The sequence below is a fragment of the Sinocyclocheilus grahami genome, unplaced genomic scaffold (genome assembly GCF_001515645.1).
Source record: "Sinocyclocheilus grahami isolate Dianchi unplaced genomic scaffold, SAMN03320097.WGS_v1.1 scaffold636.1, whole genome shotgun sequence".
NCBI lineage: Eukaryota > Metazoa > Chordata > Actinopteri > Cypriniformes > Cyprinidae > Sinocyclocheilus > Sinocyclocheilus grahami.
In genome coordinates this window covers 124,921-142,573 of record NW_015505815.1, presented here as the reverse complement: position 1 = coordinate 142,573, position 17,653 = coordinate 124,921, and the positions used below count along the sequence as shown (strand labels likewise).

The window sequence follows — 17,653 nt, the reverse complement described above, 5'->3', positions numbered from 1 at the left end:
TACTAGTGCTGGATTATTTACAAGTTACTCTGTTTAAAATGTAGTAAGTAGTATTTAAGTATTTTAAATATTTGATTAAAGTAATGCAACGGATTACATTTGACTACTTTTCTACATTTCTAAGGAATGTTTTCAACCATTTTTGAAATCAAATCTTGATTTGATTTCAAATCCAAATAGAAAATGAAACAGTTATTGAATAAGCATGTGTCCTATTCCTATTAAAATACGTCTTGAATGGTATTTCAAAAACAGGATCATAGCTATTAAACTATTTTTTATGATTTTAAATCTATTTAACCTCAGAACGATCTCAAAATAGAAAGAGGGGTTACACTTTATTTTAAGGTGTCCTTGTTACAGTGTAATTATACATTTAAGTACTGAGTAATATTAATTAACTACACATACTTACTATAAGGTTATGGTTTGGCTTAGGGTTACTTGCATGTAATTATGCATAATTAATTGTTATTATAATAGTAAGTATATGTAATATGTGTAACAAGGACACACCGGCGGCGCCCAGCTACGTCATGTTATACTTGTAAGAATTATTCTAGACATGCTGAAAATTTGACACTACAGCACAGCAGCTCTTCTTCTTGTTTTTCTCTGATGCACTAACTCTGCAGCAGCACTTCTTCTTCGTCGTCTCGTATGATGCACTCACTTAACCTCGCCCCTCCCCTCCCCCCAACCATTCCAATCTCTGTAGGAATTATTTGTAATGATATTCTAATGAGCCGCTTTGTGATCATTTAAGTACTGAGTAATATTAATTAACTACACATACTTACTATAAGGTTATGGTTTGGCTTAGGGTTACTTGCATGTAATTATGCATAATTAATTGTTATTATAATAGTAAGTATATGTAATATGTGTAACAAGGACACACCGGCGGCGCCCAGCTACGTCATGTTATACTTGTAAGAATTATTCTAGACATGCTGAAAATTTGACACTACAGCACAGCAGCTCTTCTTCTTGTTTTTCTCTGATGCACTAACTCTGCAGCAGCACTTCTTCTTCGTCGTCTCGTATGATGCACTCACTTAACCTCGCCCCTCCCCTCCCCCCAACCATTCCAATCTCTGTAGGAATTATTTGTAATGATATTCTAATGAGCCGCTTTGTGATATCACAAAGCCCAGAAACCAACGCTGTAGTCCAAACAAGCCGTTCATTGTAGTTCTTGAAAAGGGATTTTTCAAAAACTAAGTATCTCCCTTTGGAGTGGACTTTGAGATTTGTAACTTTCTAGATCTTTTTTATGCCCAAACACACACACTACACACTGACTAAAATTTAAAAAGTGAAAAAGCATAATAGGACCCCTTTGAGTTTGTTACAGTGCATTATGGGTTTATAATGCATCATTGTATTTTCCTTTACATTCGAAGTGCTCTTTGATGAATATAACACTGGGAATTGGAATATTCAAAGTCTAGTATTCAAAGTGTTTTATATTAGTCTGATTTGGGTCTGGATGACTTCAGGTCAGGTTGTTGTCAGTTCTTCACAAACATGTTTTTTTATGGTAGGTTTTGTACTGGCTTGGCCCTGCTGCAGCAGAACGAGGCGACCGCGGCCAGTGAGCATGAGGTCACGTTGTTCCTACAACAAGGCCTAGAATATGTCATGGCTCAGTTCTTTGTCTCACATGATCAGAAAGTGTATGTAAAAAGATAATTCACATTCACATTTAGTCACTTAGACGATTTTAATCCAGTTTTTTGTTTTGCAGATGAGAGCCTGGATACGATTGGTCTGTCGTGAATGCTCCGTTTCTACGTGGTTGTCTCAGTTTGCCGGCTTTGCTTTCCAAGAACTAGTCCTCTGACCAGGCCATGAGTCCAGAGCAAGTCTACCACATGTATGTTACACAGGCAAACACTTTAAAAGATCTTTGCAACAGTTGAGGAATTGGTCATCCAAAAATGAACATCTGCTCATCCTCAGGCCATCCAAAATGTAGATGAGTTTGTTTCTTCATCAGATTTGTAGAAATGCATTGCATCAGTGTCTCAGCAATGGATGCTCTGCAGTGAATGGGTGCCGTCAGAATGAGAGCCCAAACAGCTGATAAAAACATCACAATAATCCACAAGTAAACCACAGCACTCCAGTCCATCAGTTAACATCTGGAGAAGACAAAAGCTGAAACAATTCCATCAAGACATCTTAACTTCAAACTGTTGCTAAAATAGTTAAAATAGCCATAATCCATAATAACGCTTCCTCCAGTGAAAAAGTGGTCTGAATCAGGAGAGAAATCTGCACAGATCAAGCACCGTTTACAAGCCAAACAGCTCTAAACAAATATGTGAGTTGATTTTGATGTGAGAGACAACAGGAGATGGACTTTTTCCACTGGAGGACACTTTATTATAGATTATTGACTCGTATTTTAGCTGGGAGTGAAGTTAAAAACATCTTGATGGATTTGTATGGAATACATTTTTAGCAAATTTTCATTTTTGGTGAACTATTCCAATTTTTCCCCCCTTCATTACACTGATGTAGTAAACGAGGTATGTAGTTTCCTGCCTGCCCTTGAAATCTAATTAAAAGATTTAAGACATGTTATGAGGAGTTCATGCTCTTTTAAACTGACTGTGATTTCATAGTACACTGAACTCTAATCTCAGGATCAAGGATTTCAGTTTGACTCTCCAGCATGTGACCGCCTTAATTAATGTCTCTAAATAAAGGCAACAGTTGTATGTGCGTCAGTCTCTCTGGTATTCCCACAGTGTCTCTGGGCTTGCGGCGCAGGGCATCAGCAGGTGTGTGAATCAGGGTGAGGTGGTTCAGCAGCTGGAGTGGGTGCTGCTGGGTGCTCATTTTGCTCTCCAACAAGGCCTCATTCAGCAGCAAAGAGATGGCAAACAACCCTGGATAGTGAAGAGATGTCAGGCTCTCACAGCTTTGATACGGCTCTTATATATATATATATAAATATGACATGGTGCAGTCTGCACGACTGTGTGTAGGTCTGTCAGATGGGAGTGCTGGTGGTGCCCCGCACTTGAGGGGGCCCCACGGCGACACAACCCCCCCCAGGTCCCTAACTCGCACCAGGCCCCGCATCAGCTAAGGATGGCCCTGGGTTCAAGGGACATGTTATCTAATCTGAAGTGATGATGTTGGTCTTGCAGGTCTAGGTGCAGCTGTTTCTAAGCCACTTGTTGATAACTCAACATTAAATACAATCTTAAGTAAATATAAGCTTGAAGGGAAGTTCATGACCAGTCTTCCGAGGACAGTTTACACTGGAATTCATGGCAAATGAGGTACTGCAAGATGTTTACACAATCACATGTCAGATATTATCTTCTTAGTGAGAGAATTTACTTCATAAATAACTCTTTAGACATTCTTTCTCTTTAAATCTGAGAATGCTTTGCATTTAAATTAGAGCAGACATGGTGGAAGGATCATTTAGATGCAGAAAAGGACAAAACGGTCAAGCATGAAGCTCCTGAGCCCAAACCAGCGGTCGAGTCACCTGAGGCTCCTGCAGACGGGAAGAAGCTGGCGAGAGGCAGAGGAGCTCCAGCCACAGGCGTCCTTACATCCACAGCGAAGACCTCGGCTCCTACACGCGTCAACAGGACAGCCACAGCAGCCAAACACACGCCACAACACATCACGTCTCACTGCACCAGCCCCAAACTATCTCTGAATACAGAGAAGACCAAAGATTGATTTCCATTTACTCTTCGTTGTTCTTAAGAACAACAGGGAAACCATTGCTGTGAATACATTCACATACAGCACAGTCTCCTGTATCTTTACAACTAGTGGTTCTCTTATTCACAAATGATTGCTACTTTGATATTTCTCTCGTTAGAGGGCGGACAGGAGGGCATTTGGTCACCAAGAGTGATGGAGCTGGAAAGACAGCAGGCAAATCAAGCATTAAAGCTCAAATGTCTCCTTGTAAATCTGGGCAGCGGCACAGCCCTCTTCAGGAGAAACCAACAACTTCAGCAGGTTTGCCCAGACTCTTGGCTCAACGTAAATGCATTTTCTATGATCTGAAGTCATGCGATGTCAATCAATATTCTTCTCAGTGGAGGTTGGCAAGTGCCACGGCTAGGCTTCGCCAGGGCGTTGGCACGAACCGCTGACTCACAGAAACAGGCGGGTCATTTTTACCAGGAGGTCATTGACATGGCTCCAGAGGTGAGTCCCTTAATGCACACTCGATCAGCATGTAATGACACTGATTTCACATAATACTGCATTTCACTACTATTCCATGTGTTTTAGGTGCATGACGCATACATCGAGCTGCCCAATCTGCTGTTGAAGGACGATCCTCTGGCTGCTGTGAATGTTTAGAGTAGATTCACGCTGAAGCCTGTCTGTGAACAAACCTTTGATGATGCCTTCATAACAGGAGAGATTGTGCATATGCTGAAGAAACATGAACTGTACGAGCATCCTCATGTACTGGCCAACCTGATTGTGCATGGAAAAGTCATGGGACTCGGTAAGGTCTGCTCTTACTTCAGCTATTTATCCATTTATGTATGAAATTTTGGTTACACTTTATTTCGATAGTCCACTTTAGACATTCTATTAACTATAAGTAACTTTGTAACTACATGTCAACTAATTCGCATTAATGTGCAACTACATGTCTACTAACTCTCAGAGTAGACTGTTAGGGTAGGTTTAGGGTTAGTAGAATAAGTTGACAAAGAAAGTGTTAGAAGATATTAAGCAGACAGTCTACTAATACTCTACTAACTGCTAGTTGACATGTAGTTGCAAAGTTACGTACTGTTAACAGAATGTCTAAAGTGGACTATCGAAATAAAGTGTTACCGAAATTTTTGATAAAGTTAACTCTCAGAGAACTGTTTGAAAACTTTTTTTTTTTTTTGCTTCAAACCGAGTACTGTTAGTGCTGAAATGAAAACATTCTGCTTTTGTATTAAAAGGATGTCTTGAAGACTAGAGGAGCACTACTACGCAACAGAGACGTATGGCCTGAAAAAGGAGGTAGGGAATTGAGATAGTCAATGTCAAACTAGCACCTTAAAGGGATAGTTCACCCAAAAATGAAAACTCTGTCATTGTTTACTCGCCCTCAAGTTGTTCCAAACCTGTAGGAGTTTCTTTCTTCCGCTGAACACAAGAGAAGATATTCTGAAGAATGTTGGTAGCCAAACAGTTGCTGCTAGCCATTGACTTCCATAGTATTTTTTCTCCGTACAAGTGAAACACATTTTCAGAATATGTGTGCGTCTGCTACTGTCTGAACACCTCAAACCCCTAGATGACAGAAGTGTTAAATCACTAGACCAGATTTTACTCAACAGTGTGTATATATTATATCATTCTCATACGAAAGAGCCATATGTTCTAATGTAGGAGCTGACTGTTTTAATCCCACAGGCTCAGGAAGATGACCAGGATATTGGCCAGGCCAAGTCTGCCGGGAGGCAGGAAGAGATCTTGGCCATCTGCAGGCTTCATGGCTTTCCTGGAACACCGACAGCAGAGAACCAGCTCGAAGCGCTTGACATGGAGTTACAAGATCTCAGACAGCAGGGCCAGTCAGAGAAGGCTGATCATGTCCAGACATTGTTCCTCTGGCTAGCAAAAAAAGCTGGAAAGGTGCTTATGCTGTCTTTTTTGGCCAATGAATCACACTTAAGGGTTGCAAGCATAAAAAGGCATACAAAAGAACTTAATGTTGATTGGCATTTCCTTCTTATTCTTTTTATATTTCGTGACAGGTGACAACCAGCGTATATCAGAATGTCAAGCAGATTACTAGTGCTGGATTATTTACAAGTTACTCTGTTTAAAATGTAGTAAGTAGTATTTAAGTATTTTAAATATTTGATTAAAGTAATGCAACGGATTACATTTGACTACTTTTCTACATTTCTAAGGAATGTTTTCAACCATTTTTGAAATCAAATCTTGATTTGATTTCAAATCCAAATAGAAAATGAAACAGTTATTGAATAAGCATGTGTCCTATTCCTATTAAAATACGTCTTGAATGGTATTTCAAAAACAGGATCATAGCTATTAAACTATTTTTTATGATTTTAAATCTATTTAACCTCAGAACGATCTCAAAATAGAAAGAGGGGTTACACTTTATTTTAAGGTGTCCTTGTTACAGTGTAATTATACATTTAAGTACTGAGTAATATTAATTAACTACACATACTTACTATAAGGTTATGGTTTGGCTTAGGGTTACTTGCATGTAATTATGCATAATTAATTGTTATTATAATAGTAAGTATATGTAATATGTGTAACAAGGACACACCGGCGGCGCCCAGCTACGTCATGTTATACTTGTAAGAATTATTCTAGACATGCTGAAAATTTGACACTACAGCACAGCAGCTCTTCTTCTTGTTTTTCTCTGATGCACTAACTCTGCAGCAGCACTTCTTCTTCGTCGTCTCGTATGATGCACTCACTTAACCTCGCCCCTCCCCTCCCCCCAACCATTCCAATCTCTGTAGGAATTATTTGTAATGATATTCTAATGAGCCGCTTTGTGATATCACAAAGCCCAGAAACCAACGCTGTAGTCCAAACAAGCCGTTCATTGTAGTTCTTGAAAAGGGATTTTTCAAAAACTAAGTATCTCCCTTTGGAGTGGACTTTGAGATTTGTAACTTTCTAGATCTTTTTTATGCCCAAACACACACACTACACACTGACTAAAATTTAAAAAGTGAAAAAGCATAATAGGACCCCTTTGAGTTTGTTACAGTGCATTATGGGTTTATAATGCATCATTGTATTTTCCTTTACATTCGAAGTGCTCTTTGATGAATATAACACTGGGAATTGGAATATTCAAAGTCTAGTATTCAAAGTGTTTTATATTAGTCTGATTTGGGTCTGGATGACTTCAGGTCAGGTTGTTGTCAGTTCTTCACAAACATGTTTTTTTATGGTAGGTTTTGTACTGGCTTGGCCCTGCTGCAGCAGAACGAGGCGACCGCGGCCAGTGAGCATGAGGTCACGTTGTTCCTACAACAAGGCCTAGAATATGTCATGGCTCAGTTCTTTGTCTCACATGATCAGAAAGTGTATGTAAAAAGATAATTCACATTCACATTTAGTCACTTAGACGATTTTAATCCAGTTTTTTGTTTTGCAGATGAGAGCCTGGATACGATTGGTCTGTCGTGAATGCTCCGTTTCTACGTGGTTGTCTCAGTTTGCCGGCTTTGCTTTCCAAGAACTAGTCCTCTGACCAGGCCATGAGTCCAGAGCAAGTCTACCACATGTATGTTACACAGGCAAACACTTTAAAAGATCTTTGCAACAGTTGAGGAATTGGTCATCCAAAAATGAACATCTGCTCATCCTCAGGCCATCCAAAATGTAGATGAGTTTGTTTCTTCATCAGATTTGTAGAAATGCATTGCATCAGTGTCTCAGCAATGGATGCTCTGCAGTGAATGGGTGCCGTCAGAATGAGAGCCCAAACAGCTGATAAAAACATCACAATAATCCACAAGTAAACCACAGCACTCCAGTCCATCAGTTAACATCTGGAGAAGACAAAAGCTGAAACAATTCCATCAAGACATCTTAACTTCAAACTGTTGCTAAAATAGTTAAAATAGCCATAATCCATAATAACGCTTCCTCCAGTGAAAAAGTGGTCTGAATCAGGAGAGAAATCTGCACAGATCAAGCACCGTTTACAAGCCAAACAGCTCTAAACAAATATGTGAGTTGATTTTGATGTGAGAGACAACAGGAGATGGACTTTTTCCACTGGAGGACACTTTATTATAGATTATTGACTCGTATTTTAGCTGGGAGTGAAGTTAAAAACATCTTGATGGATTTGTATGGAATACATTTTTAGCAAATTTTCATTTTTGGTGAACTATTCCAATTTTTCCCCCCTTCATTACACTGATGTAGTAAACGAGGTATGTAGTTTCCTGCCTGCCATTGAAATCTAATTAAAAGATTTAAGACATGTTATGAGGAGTTCATGCTCTTTTAAACTGACTGTGATTTCATAGTACACTGAACTCTAATCTCAGGATCAAGGATTTCAGTTTGACTCTCCAGCATGTGACCGCCTTAATTAATGTCTCTAAATAAAGGCAACAGTTGTATGTGCGTCAGTCTCTCTGGTATTCCCACAGTGTCTCTGGGCTTGCGGCGCAGGGCATCAGCAGGTGTGTGAATCAGGGTGAGGTGGTTCAGCAGCTGGAGTGGGTGCTGCTGGGTGCTCATTTTGCTCTCCAACAGGGCCTCATTCAGCAGCAAAGAGATGGCAAACAACCCTGGATAGTGAAGAGATGTCAGGCTCTCACAGCTTTGATACGGCTCTCGTCTATCGGCCCCTGTAGGGAGCTTCTGGACTTGCAGGAGAAGGTAGACTTATGTTAAGGAATCATAAAATCTAACAATTCTGTTTCTGATTCTTTGGTGAAGAAATATATTAAAAAATTAAATGCTACTTCATGCATCAATGCCTATGAATGCATGTTGCCAAATGTTTACACAAATGTTTAGAGGCATGAATGCAATCCATCACCTATATTAAATTCAAATAAGAAATAAAACATTTGATTATATTTGATCATTAAATTGTTTGTATAGAACTCGTATAGAACCACTCATTACAACAACATTCATAATGTCTCAAATAATAAACAACACTCAGTTAATAACTGATTTGAGTCTCATGAGCATGAATACATAACAGTAACAGTTATTGGTTTCCTTCGAGTCAGACATGACAAAAGTAATAACTTGCAGTCCAGTTAGTGAGTCTGAATAATTCAGTAACCGCTATGACTCGTAAGTACTTTTCATTTGCTAAAAAGAAGCAGAGTCAAGTCATTGCTTTGGGAATCAGACTGCAGTGGCCACGCTGTAAGTCTCCGATTCACTAAAAGTCTTCTTCACTACAAAATTCACTTCATCTGTTCAGGAATCAGACTACACAGTACTGGATGTTTCTGAATGGCTAAAAGGAACCATCTGGTATCAGACTACTGGCCATGCTCAATGTTTCTGGATCACTAAATATATCAACTGATTGGAACCATAGGTTTCAGAAATCATGATACAGACCTCAAATTAGCACAGACCACACCAAATCTACCAGTCGCATTCACTCCATCTTCGTATACTCACCTTTTACACTCTTGGTAAACAGATGGATTTACACGTCGGGTGGTAGCCCGAGCTAGCCGTGCATTATCCCTTACATATACAGTTGCAATCAAAATTATTCAACCCCCATTGCAAATCAGGTTTACTGGAAAAATTTAGACTTTCAACTGTTTGCAATGAACAAATCAAACAACAGTAATTGCTCAACACATTGAATGTTTCAAGTGGTTTCCCCAAATTCAGCTGAAAACACAACATTTAATGACTTTTCATTTTTAAGTGCTGCCACATTCTGGATTAGTTGCAGACATTTGATTGAACTGGCTGGAAGACCTACCAAGAGAGAGTTGCAATAGTCCAGCCTGGGCAGAACAAGAGCTATATATATGTGTGTGTGTGTGTTTGGTTAGATCTATGTTTTTAGAGGAATCTTGTTCTAGGATCAACAGGAACAAGGTTGAGAACCACTGAGCTAGCGAAATATAGAAAATATAGGAGACTGTATTGTAGATAATACTGTAGCCAGTATACTACACAATCATCATCACATCACTACTGGAGTTTCTCCAGCACAATTAGCTTACTGTGCCAAACATCCAGATCGGGAACAGCTTGTAATCATACCACGCAGAACCGTATTTTGGAAATGCAGCTTGAACTTTTAAACCGACAACAGTTTTGCTTTGTTGTGGTAAATTATTGGCTGCTGAGACCATCAAACCCTTGAATTTCAAGAGACACCAAAAAACCTAAATCTTTTGTAAAAAAAAAACCTATAAGTGTTCAAATCAAAGCTATGATTTAAGCAAAATAGACAGTCTTATGTTATAATTTGACTATATATATATATATAAATATGACATGGTGCAGTCTGCACGACTGTGTGTAGGTCTGTCAGATGGGAGTGCTGGTGGTGCCCCGCACTTGAGGGGGCCCCACGGCGACACAACCCCCCCCAGGTCCCTAACTCGCACCAGGCCCCGCATCAGCTAAGGATGGCCCTGGGTTCAAGGGACATGTTATCTAATCTGAAGTGATGATGTTGGTCTTGCAGGTCTAGGTGCAGCTGTTTCTAAGCCACTTGTTGATAACTCAACATTAAATACAATCTTAAGTAAATATAAGCTTGAAGGGAAGTTCATGACCAGTCTTCCGAGGACAGTTTACACTGGAATTCATGGCAAATGAGGTACTGCAAGATGTTTACACAATCACATGTCAGATATTATCTTCTTAGTGAGAGAATTTACTTCATAAATAACTCTTTAGACATTCTTTCTCTTTAAATCTGAGAATGCTTTGCATTTAAATTAGAGCAGACATGGTGGAAGGATCATTTAGATGCAGAAAAGGACAAAACGGTCAAGCATGAAGCTCCTGAGCCCAAACCAGCGGTCGAGTCACCTGAGGCTCCTGCAGACGGGAAGAAGCTGGCGAGAGGCAGAGGAGCTCCAGCCACAGGCGTCCTTACATCCACAGCGAAGACCTCGGCTCCTACACGCGTCAACAGGACAGCCACAGCAGCCAAACACACGCCACAACACATCACGTCTCACTGCACCAGCCCCAAACTATCTCTGAATACAGAGAAGACCAAAGATTGATTTCCATTTACTCTTCGTTGTTCTTAAGAACAACAGGGAAACCATTGCTGTGAATACATTCACATACAGCACAGTCTCCTGTATCTTTACAACTAGTGGTTCTCTTATTCACAAATGATTGCTACTTTGATATTTCTCTCGTTAGAGGGCGGACAGGAGGGCATTTGGTCACCAAGAGTGATGGAGCTGGAAAGACAGCAGGCAAATCAAGCATTAAAGCTCAAATGTCTCCTTGTAAATCTGGGCAGCGGCACAGCCCTCTTCAGGAGAAACCAACAACTTCAGCAGGTTTGCCCAGACTCTTGGCTCAACGTAAATGCATTTTCTATGATCTGAAGTCATGCGATGTCAATCAATATTCTTCTCAGTGGAGGTTGGCAAGTGCCACGGCTAGGCTTCGCCAGGGCGTTGGCACGAACCGCTGACTCACAGAAACAGGCGGGTCATTTTTACCAGGAGGTCATTGACATGGCTCCAGAGGTGAGTCCCTTAATGCACACTCGATCAGCATGTAATGACACTGATTTCACATAATACTGCATTTCACTACTATTCCATGTGTTTTAGGTGCATGACGCATACATCGAGCTGCCCAATCTGCTGTTGAAGGACGATCCTCTGGCTGCTGTGAATGTTTAGAGTAGATTCACGCTGAAGCCTGTCTGTGAACAAACCTTTGATGATGCCTTCATAACAGGAGAGATTGTGCATATGCTGAAGAAACATGAACTGTACGAGCATCCTCATGTACTGGCCAACCTGATTGTGCATGGAAAAGTCATGGGACTCGGTAAGGTCTGCTCTTACTTCAGCTATTTATCCATTTATGTATGAAATTTTGGTTACACTTTATTTCGATAGTCCACTTTAGACATTCTATTAACTATAAGTAACTTTGTAACTACATGTCAACTAATTCGCATTAATGTGCAACTACATGTCTACTAACTCTCAGAGTAGACTGTTAGGGTAGGTTTAGGGTTAGTAGAATAAGTTGACAAAGAAAGTGTTAGAAGATATTAAGCAGACAGTCTACTAATACTCTACTAACTGCTAGTTGACATGTAGTTGCAAAGTTACGTACTGTTAACAGAATGTCTAAAGTGGACTATCGAAATAAAGTGTTACCGAAATTTTTGATAAAGTTAACTCTCAGAGAACTGTTTGAAAACTTTTTTTTTTTTTTGCTTCAAACCGAGTACTGTTAGTGCTGAAATGAAAACATTCTGCTTTTGTATTAAAAGGATGTCTTGAAAAATATATTGAAGCACTTGAAGAAGTTCTTGGCCAGTTTTCTGAGGAGAGTTTACGCTGGAATTCATGACAGATCAGTGGATGATGAGGAGCTGCAGGACTTCTTCAGATTCAAGTATGATCTTTTTAGTTTGGGAATGTCCTCCATAGGCCTTATTTAAATCCACTTTGAACATTAAACAAATGGTTTGGTCAAAACCCATTCTGGCATTGTCTGGCATATATTTTTAGTCAGACATTCATCAAGAAAAAAAAAAGTAAGGTGGGACAACAGGGAATTGATTGGATTATGAGAAGTGGGCATTACAGAAAGACAAGAGAATGTGTGGCTTCAGCCTGAAAAACACCATTTCAATTATTACAACTTGATAAAAGACTGCAAAGACAAAATGTGCATTTTTGATTTGATTCTTTTTGTCTTAAAATAACTTTACCATGGTGTTACAGGCCTTCACATTGTGCATAAAAACACAGGCTAACAGAATTAATTGTTTTCTTTTAAAAAAAACCTCAAATATAACTGCACATATAAACTTAAGATATACACGTGGCATGTAAACAGTACTCAGATTTTCCAGTTTGTTTGGGAATAACAGTAGAGAAGTGAACTCAAGTTAAGTCAGACGGTGTTGAGTTTGGTCACAATGAGGACTCGTACAGACTGGTCAAATGAAGAGCAAACACAGAGGCCCTGTTTGTCTGGGCTCCAGTCGAGACTGGAAATGGGTTGTGTGGACAGAGTGACGTTCTGCAGGAGGTTCACAGAGCCAGCGACGCCCATGTCTACATCATCCGCACCCTTTTTAGTCCTCTGGGCTGGATACTCACTGTGACGATAGAAAAATACATCAAAAAATGGCACGGTACGAATAATAATCTTCAGATGTTAAAGATATTATCTCAAAGAAATCACTTACTATTTCCATAAATGCAGATTACCGGCTCCACCGGCTGTCATGAAGATGTCGCGGTTTTGAGGCAAATGCCTCACTTGCCATATTGTAGACTTGTGAGCCTGAAATCCAGAAAGCAAATGCTAAACACTTTCAAAAGAGTCTTAAGAGTAAGGGGCCGTTCACAAAGAAGACGTTCCATTCCAATGTGCTACATTTCCATTGTTTTTCTATGTAAACGCGCACTAGATTAAAGTAATAAACCCCAAGAAGCTGTGGTTTACAGTGAATTTATAACAGCTAAGCGGCGTTGTTAATCCCCTTAGCGGTTATAAATTCACTGTAAACCACGGCTTCACAGGGTTTATTGCTTTTATAAAGCGGTTGTTCCGTATACGTAGTAAGGTTTCACAAAATAAAACAGAGCAAATAAAGTGTAATGATATGAATAAAAACAGTATTCTTCCACCAAACAATGTAGTTCCTCAGAAACAGTTGTGGTTCCAACAAAGTGCTTGCCGAGCAACACACAGAAGTAAACAAAGGTGTGTGTTTGTGGAGTAATTTACAACAGCTTCGAACGCGGATCAGAATCAAGGGCCGGAACTATCCGTTTTATAAGTACGCATATGACCGCTGCATCTTTTGCAGAATCTCGCACATGAGCGCCGTGTTGTTAAGACGCCGTGTCAAGTTAAAAGAATCTCAACTTTTACAAGCAGCGCCTCTCATCAATGTCAGCTCCAAAACAATGGACCAATCAGAAGACCGCGGAGGCGGGGCGAGTGTTGCGAGCATTTGGCATGGCAACTGTTTTATTTGATGGCAACATGGCGGAGAAGGCACTCATATCGGCTGTGTCCAGATACCCTTAATTATGTAACATTTCTTCAAGCAATTATCACAACCGGTTTCTTAAAAAACGAGCCTGGAGAGAAATATTTCTGTTATTACATCACCTCTCCTGAGCGCCGTGTGTCGCGTTTTAGTCACAAAGACACGTTCTGTGTGAACGGCCCCTAACGTTTTTGACAGTAAATGTGCAAAACAAAGATTTAGTATGCAAAAGCACTATATAGGTATCATAAAAGTGTCCCTCGTGACTCACGCGCTACAATGCAAGTCTTCTGAAGCCTTTGTGTGATGAACAGACAGAAATTTAAGTCATTATTCAGTGACAATTCCTCCTTATAAGTTTCAAATATCTGTCATCATATATTGGTTTGAAACCTTATGGTTATCACATGGCTTCAGAAGAAGTGCACAAATCTTATATCATACTTTTATGCTGCTTTTCCATCATTTTTTGAAGCTTGAAATCTTCAGTGCCCGATTATTGTAACTGCATGAAGGCAAATGAAATGATCATTCTGCACATAAATAAATAAAAAAACGAACATTTAAATACTATTCCCTTCCATTAATGACACCATTCTGTTAAAGCTGAGCGGAGTCTGGCCTACCTTTTCAGACACGGAAGCGAAGCCTTTAGTGGGGTGCTGGGTCCTCATGTCAAACACATGAAACTTGCCCTCTAAAGATGTTGCCACTAGTTTGTTCATGTTGATGTCTTTTCTGTCAAATTCAACAGAGCACACCTGCCAAAGACAGAAAATGCACAGAAGTCTTTATCGGTTACACTACATCTACTCTCAAAGCTAGATTGCTCCCACTGTAATGAAGCAGCTCTCTACACCGGACGCCCCCGCTGCGTCGTGCTGCGCCTTCACTTAGCGGAAACCCTGTTTCTATTCCTGATGTGCTTCTCAGCCACTTTACAATCCCTGGCCATCTGACATTTAAATCATATCTGATGGTTAAATCAAAGCCAGTTTATTACATTTATGGTCTCCTAATTTAAATCATCTTTTATTTTTAACCATATTTACACACAGGCAACATTGTGCAAATGCATTTCAGATGAGAGTGAATGACTAAATGATAATATTAATAATACTTGAGCACACAGCTGATCGCTCTGTGGTTAGTGAACACTCACTGTCTACACAGGCAGCTCGACAGCACTGATTAGGTGTCGGGAGGTGTTTAATAATGTACACTGAAATAGTTTTGAAGAAGCAACATGCAGAAAGTCAAGCTAGGGATGTAACGATTCACCCCCAGCCGGTTGAAACTCGTGTGATGATTCAAATGGTTTGAGATGTTAAACGAATGGCGATAGAGCTGCTGGTGGGGGTTTATATGAATGCGTCTCTTGAGGGGAACTCACGGTCTTCAGAAGAGGTTAGATGGTGTTTTCTTTTCATCTTGTCTCTGCATGCATATAAAAGTAGTGTTTATAAGCGCAGCGCTGCTTTGATTACAGCGGTAACCAAGGAGTTGCGACATGCTCTGATCTCGCCGCCATGCGCTCAATAGTTCCGAACAACTCCGCACTGTCAATCTGTTTGAATGGGTTTAATCGGGACAGACAGCAGTTTCACGGTATTTGCATTTTCTAGTAATTATTAACACATAATGTGCATTGATAACTACGCTGACTACGCTTTATAATAGCATTTTATTCTGGGGAGTGATAAAGACAGCATTAATATGCTCTCATACTCCTTGGCAGTCAAATGTGACCAAGCACCTTAAGTGTAAAATTTAATCAATTAAATAATTGTACTATGTTTTAGTTCAGTTCTATTTAGTTCATATTTTGAGGACATTTCTGGTACTAAATAATATGTGCAATAATTATTACCCATGAATAACCATTTAAAATGTAACATTTTGTAATATGTTTATTATTTATATTACAATTAGTGTAGTATTTAGTTGTTGTTTTTTTATTCTAGTGCAAAGAGGCAAATTAGAGGCATTTGGTGGCCGCAAAAAATAATATTCATATGTAATGCCATGATTTAACCACTAGATGCCCATATGGCTGTTCAATAAATATAGCCTACATGTAGTTAGGTCTACTCTAGCTGCTAAAAAGAGTATCGCCGGTCACATTTGCTTACATATTTTTTTTAGGTTTGGAATTTTTAATGTATATTTAGGCATTATCAAACACTCATTTTTATAAGTTTCGATTTTTGTTTAAATGTTACATTTAAAAAAGGTTAATTACATACCAGTGTTATTTTATGATATTTACATTAGCATACAACATAAGAGAATATTAAAAAAAGGCAAGCAAATACAGAATTTAACGCAATAAAAAAAAGTTTAAAAACCAATTTCATTCAGCGAAACTCTTTATTGTATTCTTTGAATGGGCAGTCTTCATTAAAACTCATTCAACCTCCTACAGTTAGAGAAAGATTGCAGAAAGACTAAAAACCTTAAAAATATGACAGCTAGCATCTGGTTATGGTCGCTATTAAGGTGTTTCTCACGTTATCTAAATTAAATTATAGTATAACTGTCTATTATCTAACGATAAACGTTAACTATAATGCTCTTCATAAAATAACACTACTGGCCAGATTTCTGAGAGCTCAACTAATGTGTTAAAATGTCTTAAAACTCATTTTGTTAAAAAAAATAGTTAGAAAATTGCATTGTGAAATCAGAATCGTCAATCATATCGCATCGTGAATTGAGTGAATCGTTATATCGCTAATCAAAGCACATCCAAGTTAAATATATCTTACCCCGTTTTTGATGTTTGTCTCCCATCGTAAAGCCATATTTCTGAGATCAAATAACTTGATGTCACCGTTGTCGTATCCAGCACACACACAGCGGTCCTGGTCATTGAAAGCGTGACCTGGAGATGAAACACGGCACGCTGCAATTAGCTTTTTCTGTGCTTGTGTTTCTAACTTTAACCACAGACAGACAGATCTTGTTTGAAATGACATTCTTCGATTTCCCTTGAAGTAAATAAGGGCCTTAAACTTCTGAACACATTCCAGTGTGAGTTTATGAGCCGGGTTCTGCTCCTTCTGACTTCCCAGTGGTCTGTGACTGATTTTTTCAAATCATATTTACAGAGGTATGTATCGACAAAGGGCATTAAATGCCGATGTTTTGGAATTGTATTATTTTCCATGCTGTTTCCAGGCCTGGAAATGACCATTTTACAATACAGTAGGGCTTTTCATACTTGAAGTAGTTAACCCTGGGTCACTCTAAACCTCGAGTAAACTTAATCCAGGGTTATCTTGCTTCATGTTTCGCACCGCTCACAATTTACCCGGGGTTAACAATACATCCTGTACATTCCTAAACACCTGGTTAACGTTCTTATTTGCATATTTGCTGTGTTTTTCAGACTGTAAAGGTAAGAAGCCGGGGTTAAGCGCAGTGTGAAATGCTCCATTGATATTTTCAGGTTTTGCATGAGCATGAGAACTCAGAATGAGAGTAAAACATCAAAATTAACTTTTAATCCTAAATTTTAATAGGAACCCTACAATATGAGTCACACAAACACCCACCAAAAGCAACGGTCCAGCAGTCTCTCTTGGTTTCTCCCTCCACGGGCTCCATGTTCACCACAGGCGTGTCTTTCTGCCTGGAGTCCCACACCTTGACTGTGCCTGTTAATAAAACCACACACACATGATTATCAAATGACATTATCAGATGAGAACAAACACAGCTTGAACTGAGCTGGATGATGACATTGTCTCCTGTAGAGCTGCTTATAGCTGAAATGAATTTGTTTCATATTAAGCGATCTTTCCACAGTTATTGAACTGAATCAACACTGAACTGACTGGAGCTGAATAATGACACTAAGGGTGTGACGATATACCGGTATTGACGATAACCGTGATATTCAAATCATGAAAAATC

The 17,653-nt window shown here is 39.4% G+C and overlaps 1 protein-coding gene across 1 annotated transcript in view; it reads left to right on the top strand.

The window, feature by feature from the left end:
• The first annotated feature begins 4,167 nt into the window (after positions 1-4,167).
• The window catches only part of pno1 (partner of NOB1 homolog), an 18,362-nt gene continuing 4,876 nt past the window's right edge, over positions 4,168-17,653 (top strand). The window contains exons 1-3 of the mRNA XM_016241840.1: positions 4,168-4,173; positions 6,562-6,566; positions 15,124-15,129. The gene's annotated coding sequence lies outside the window, so the exon portion shown is untranslated. The remainder of the gene's footprint in view (positions 4,174-6,561; positions 6,567-15,123; positions 15,130-17,653) is intronic.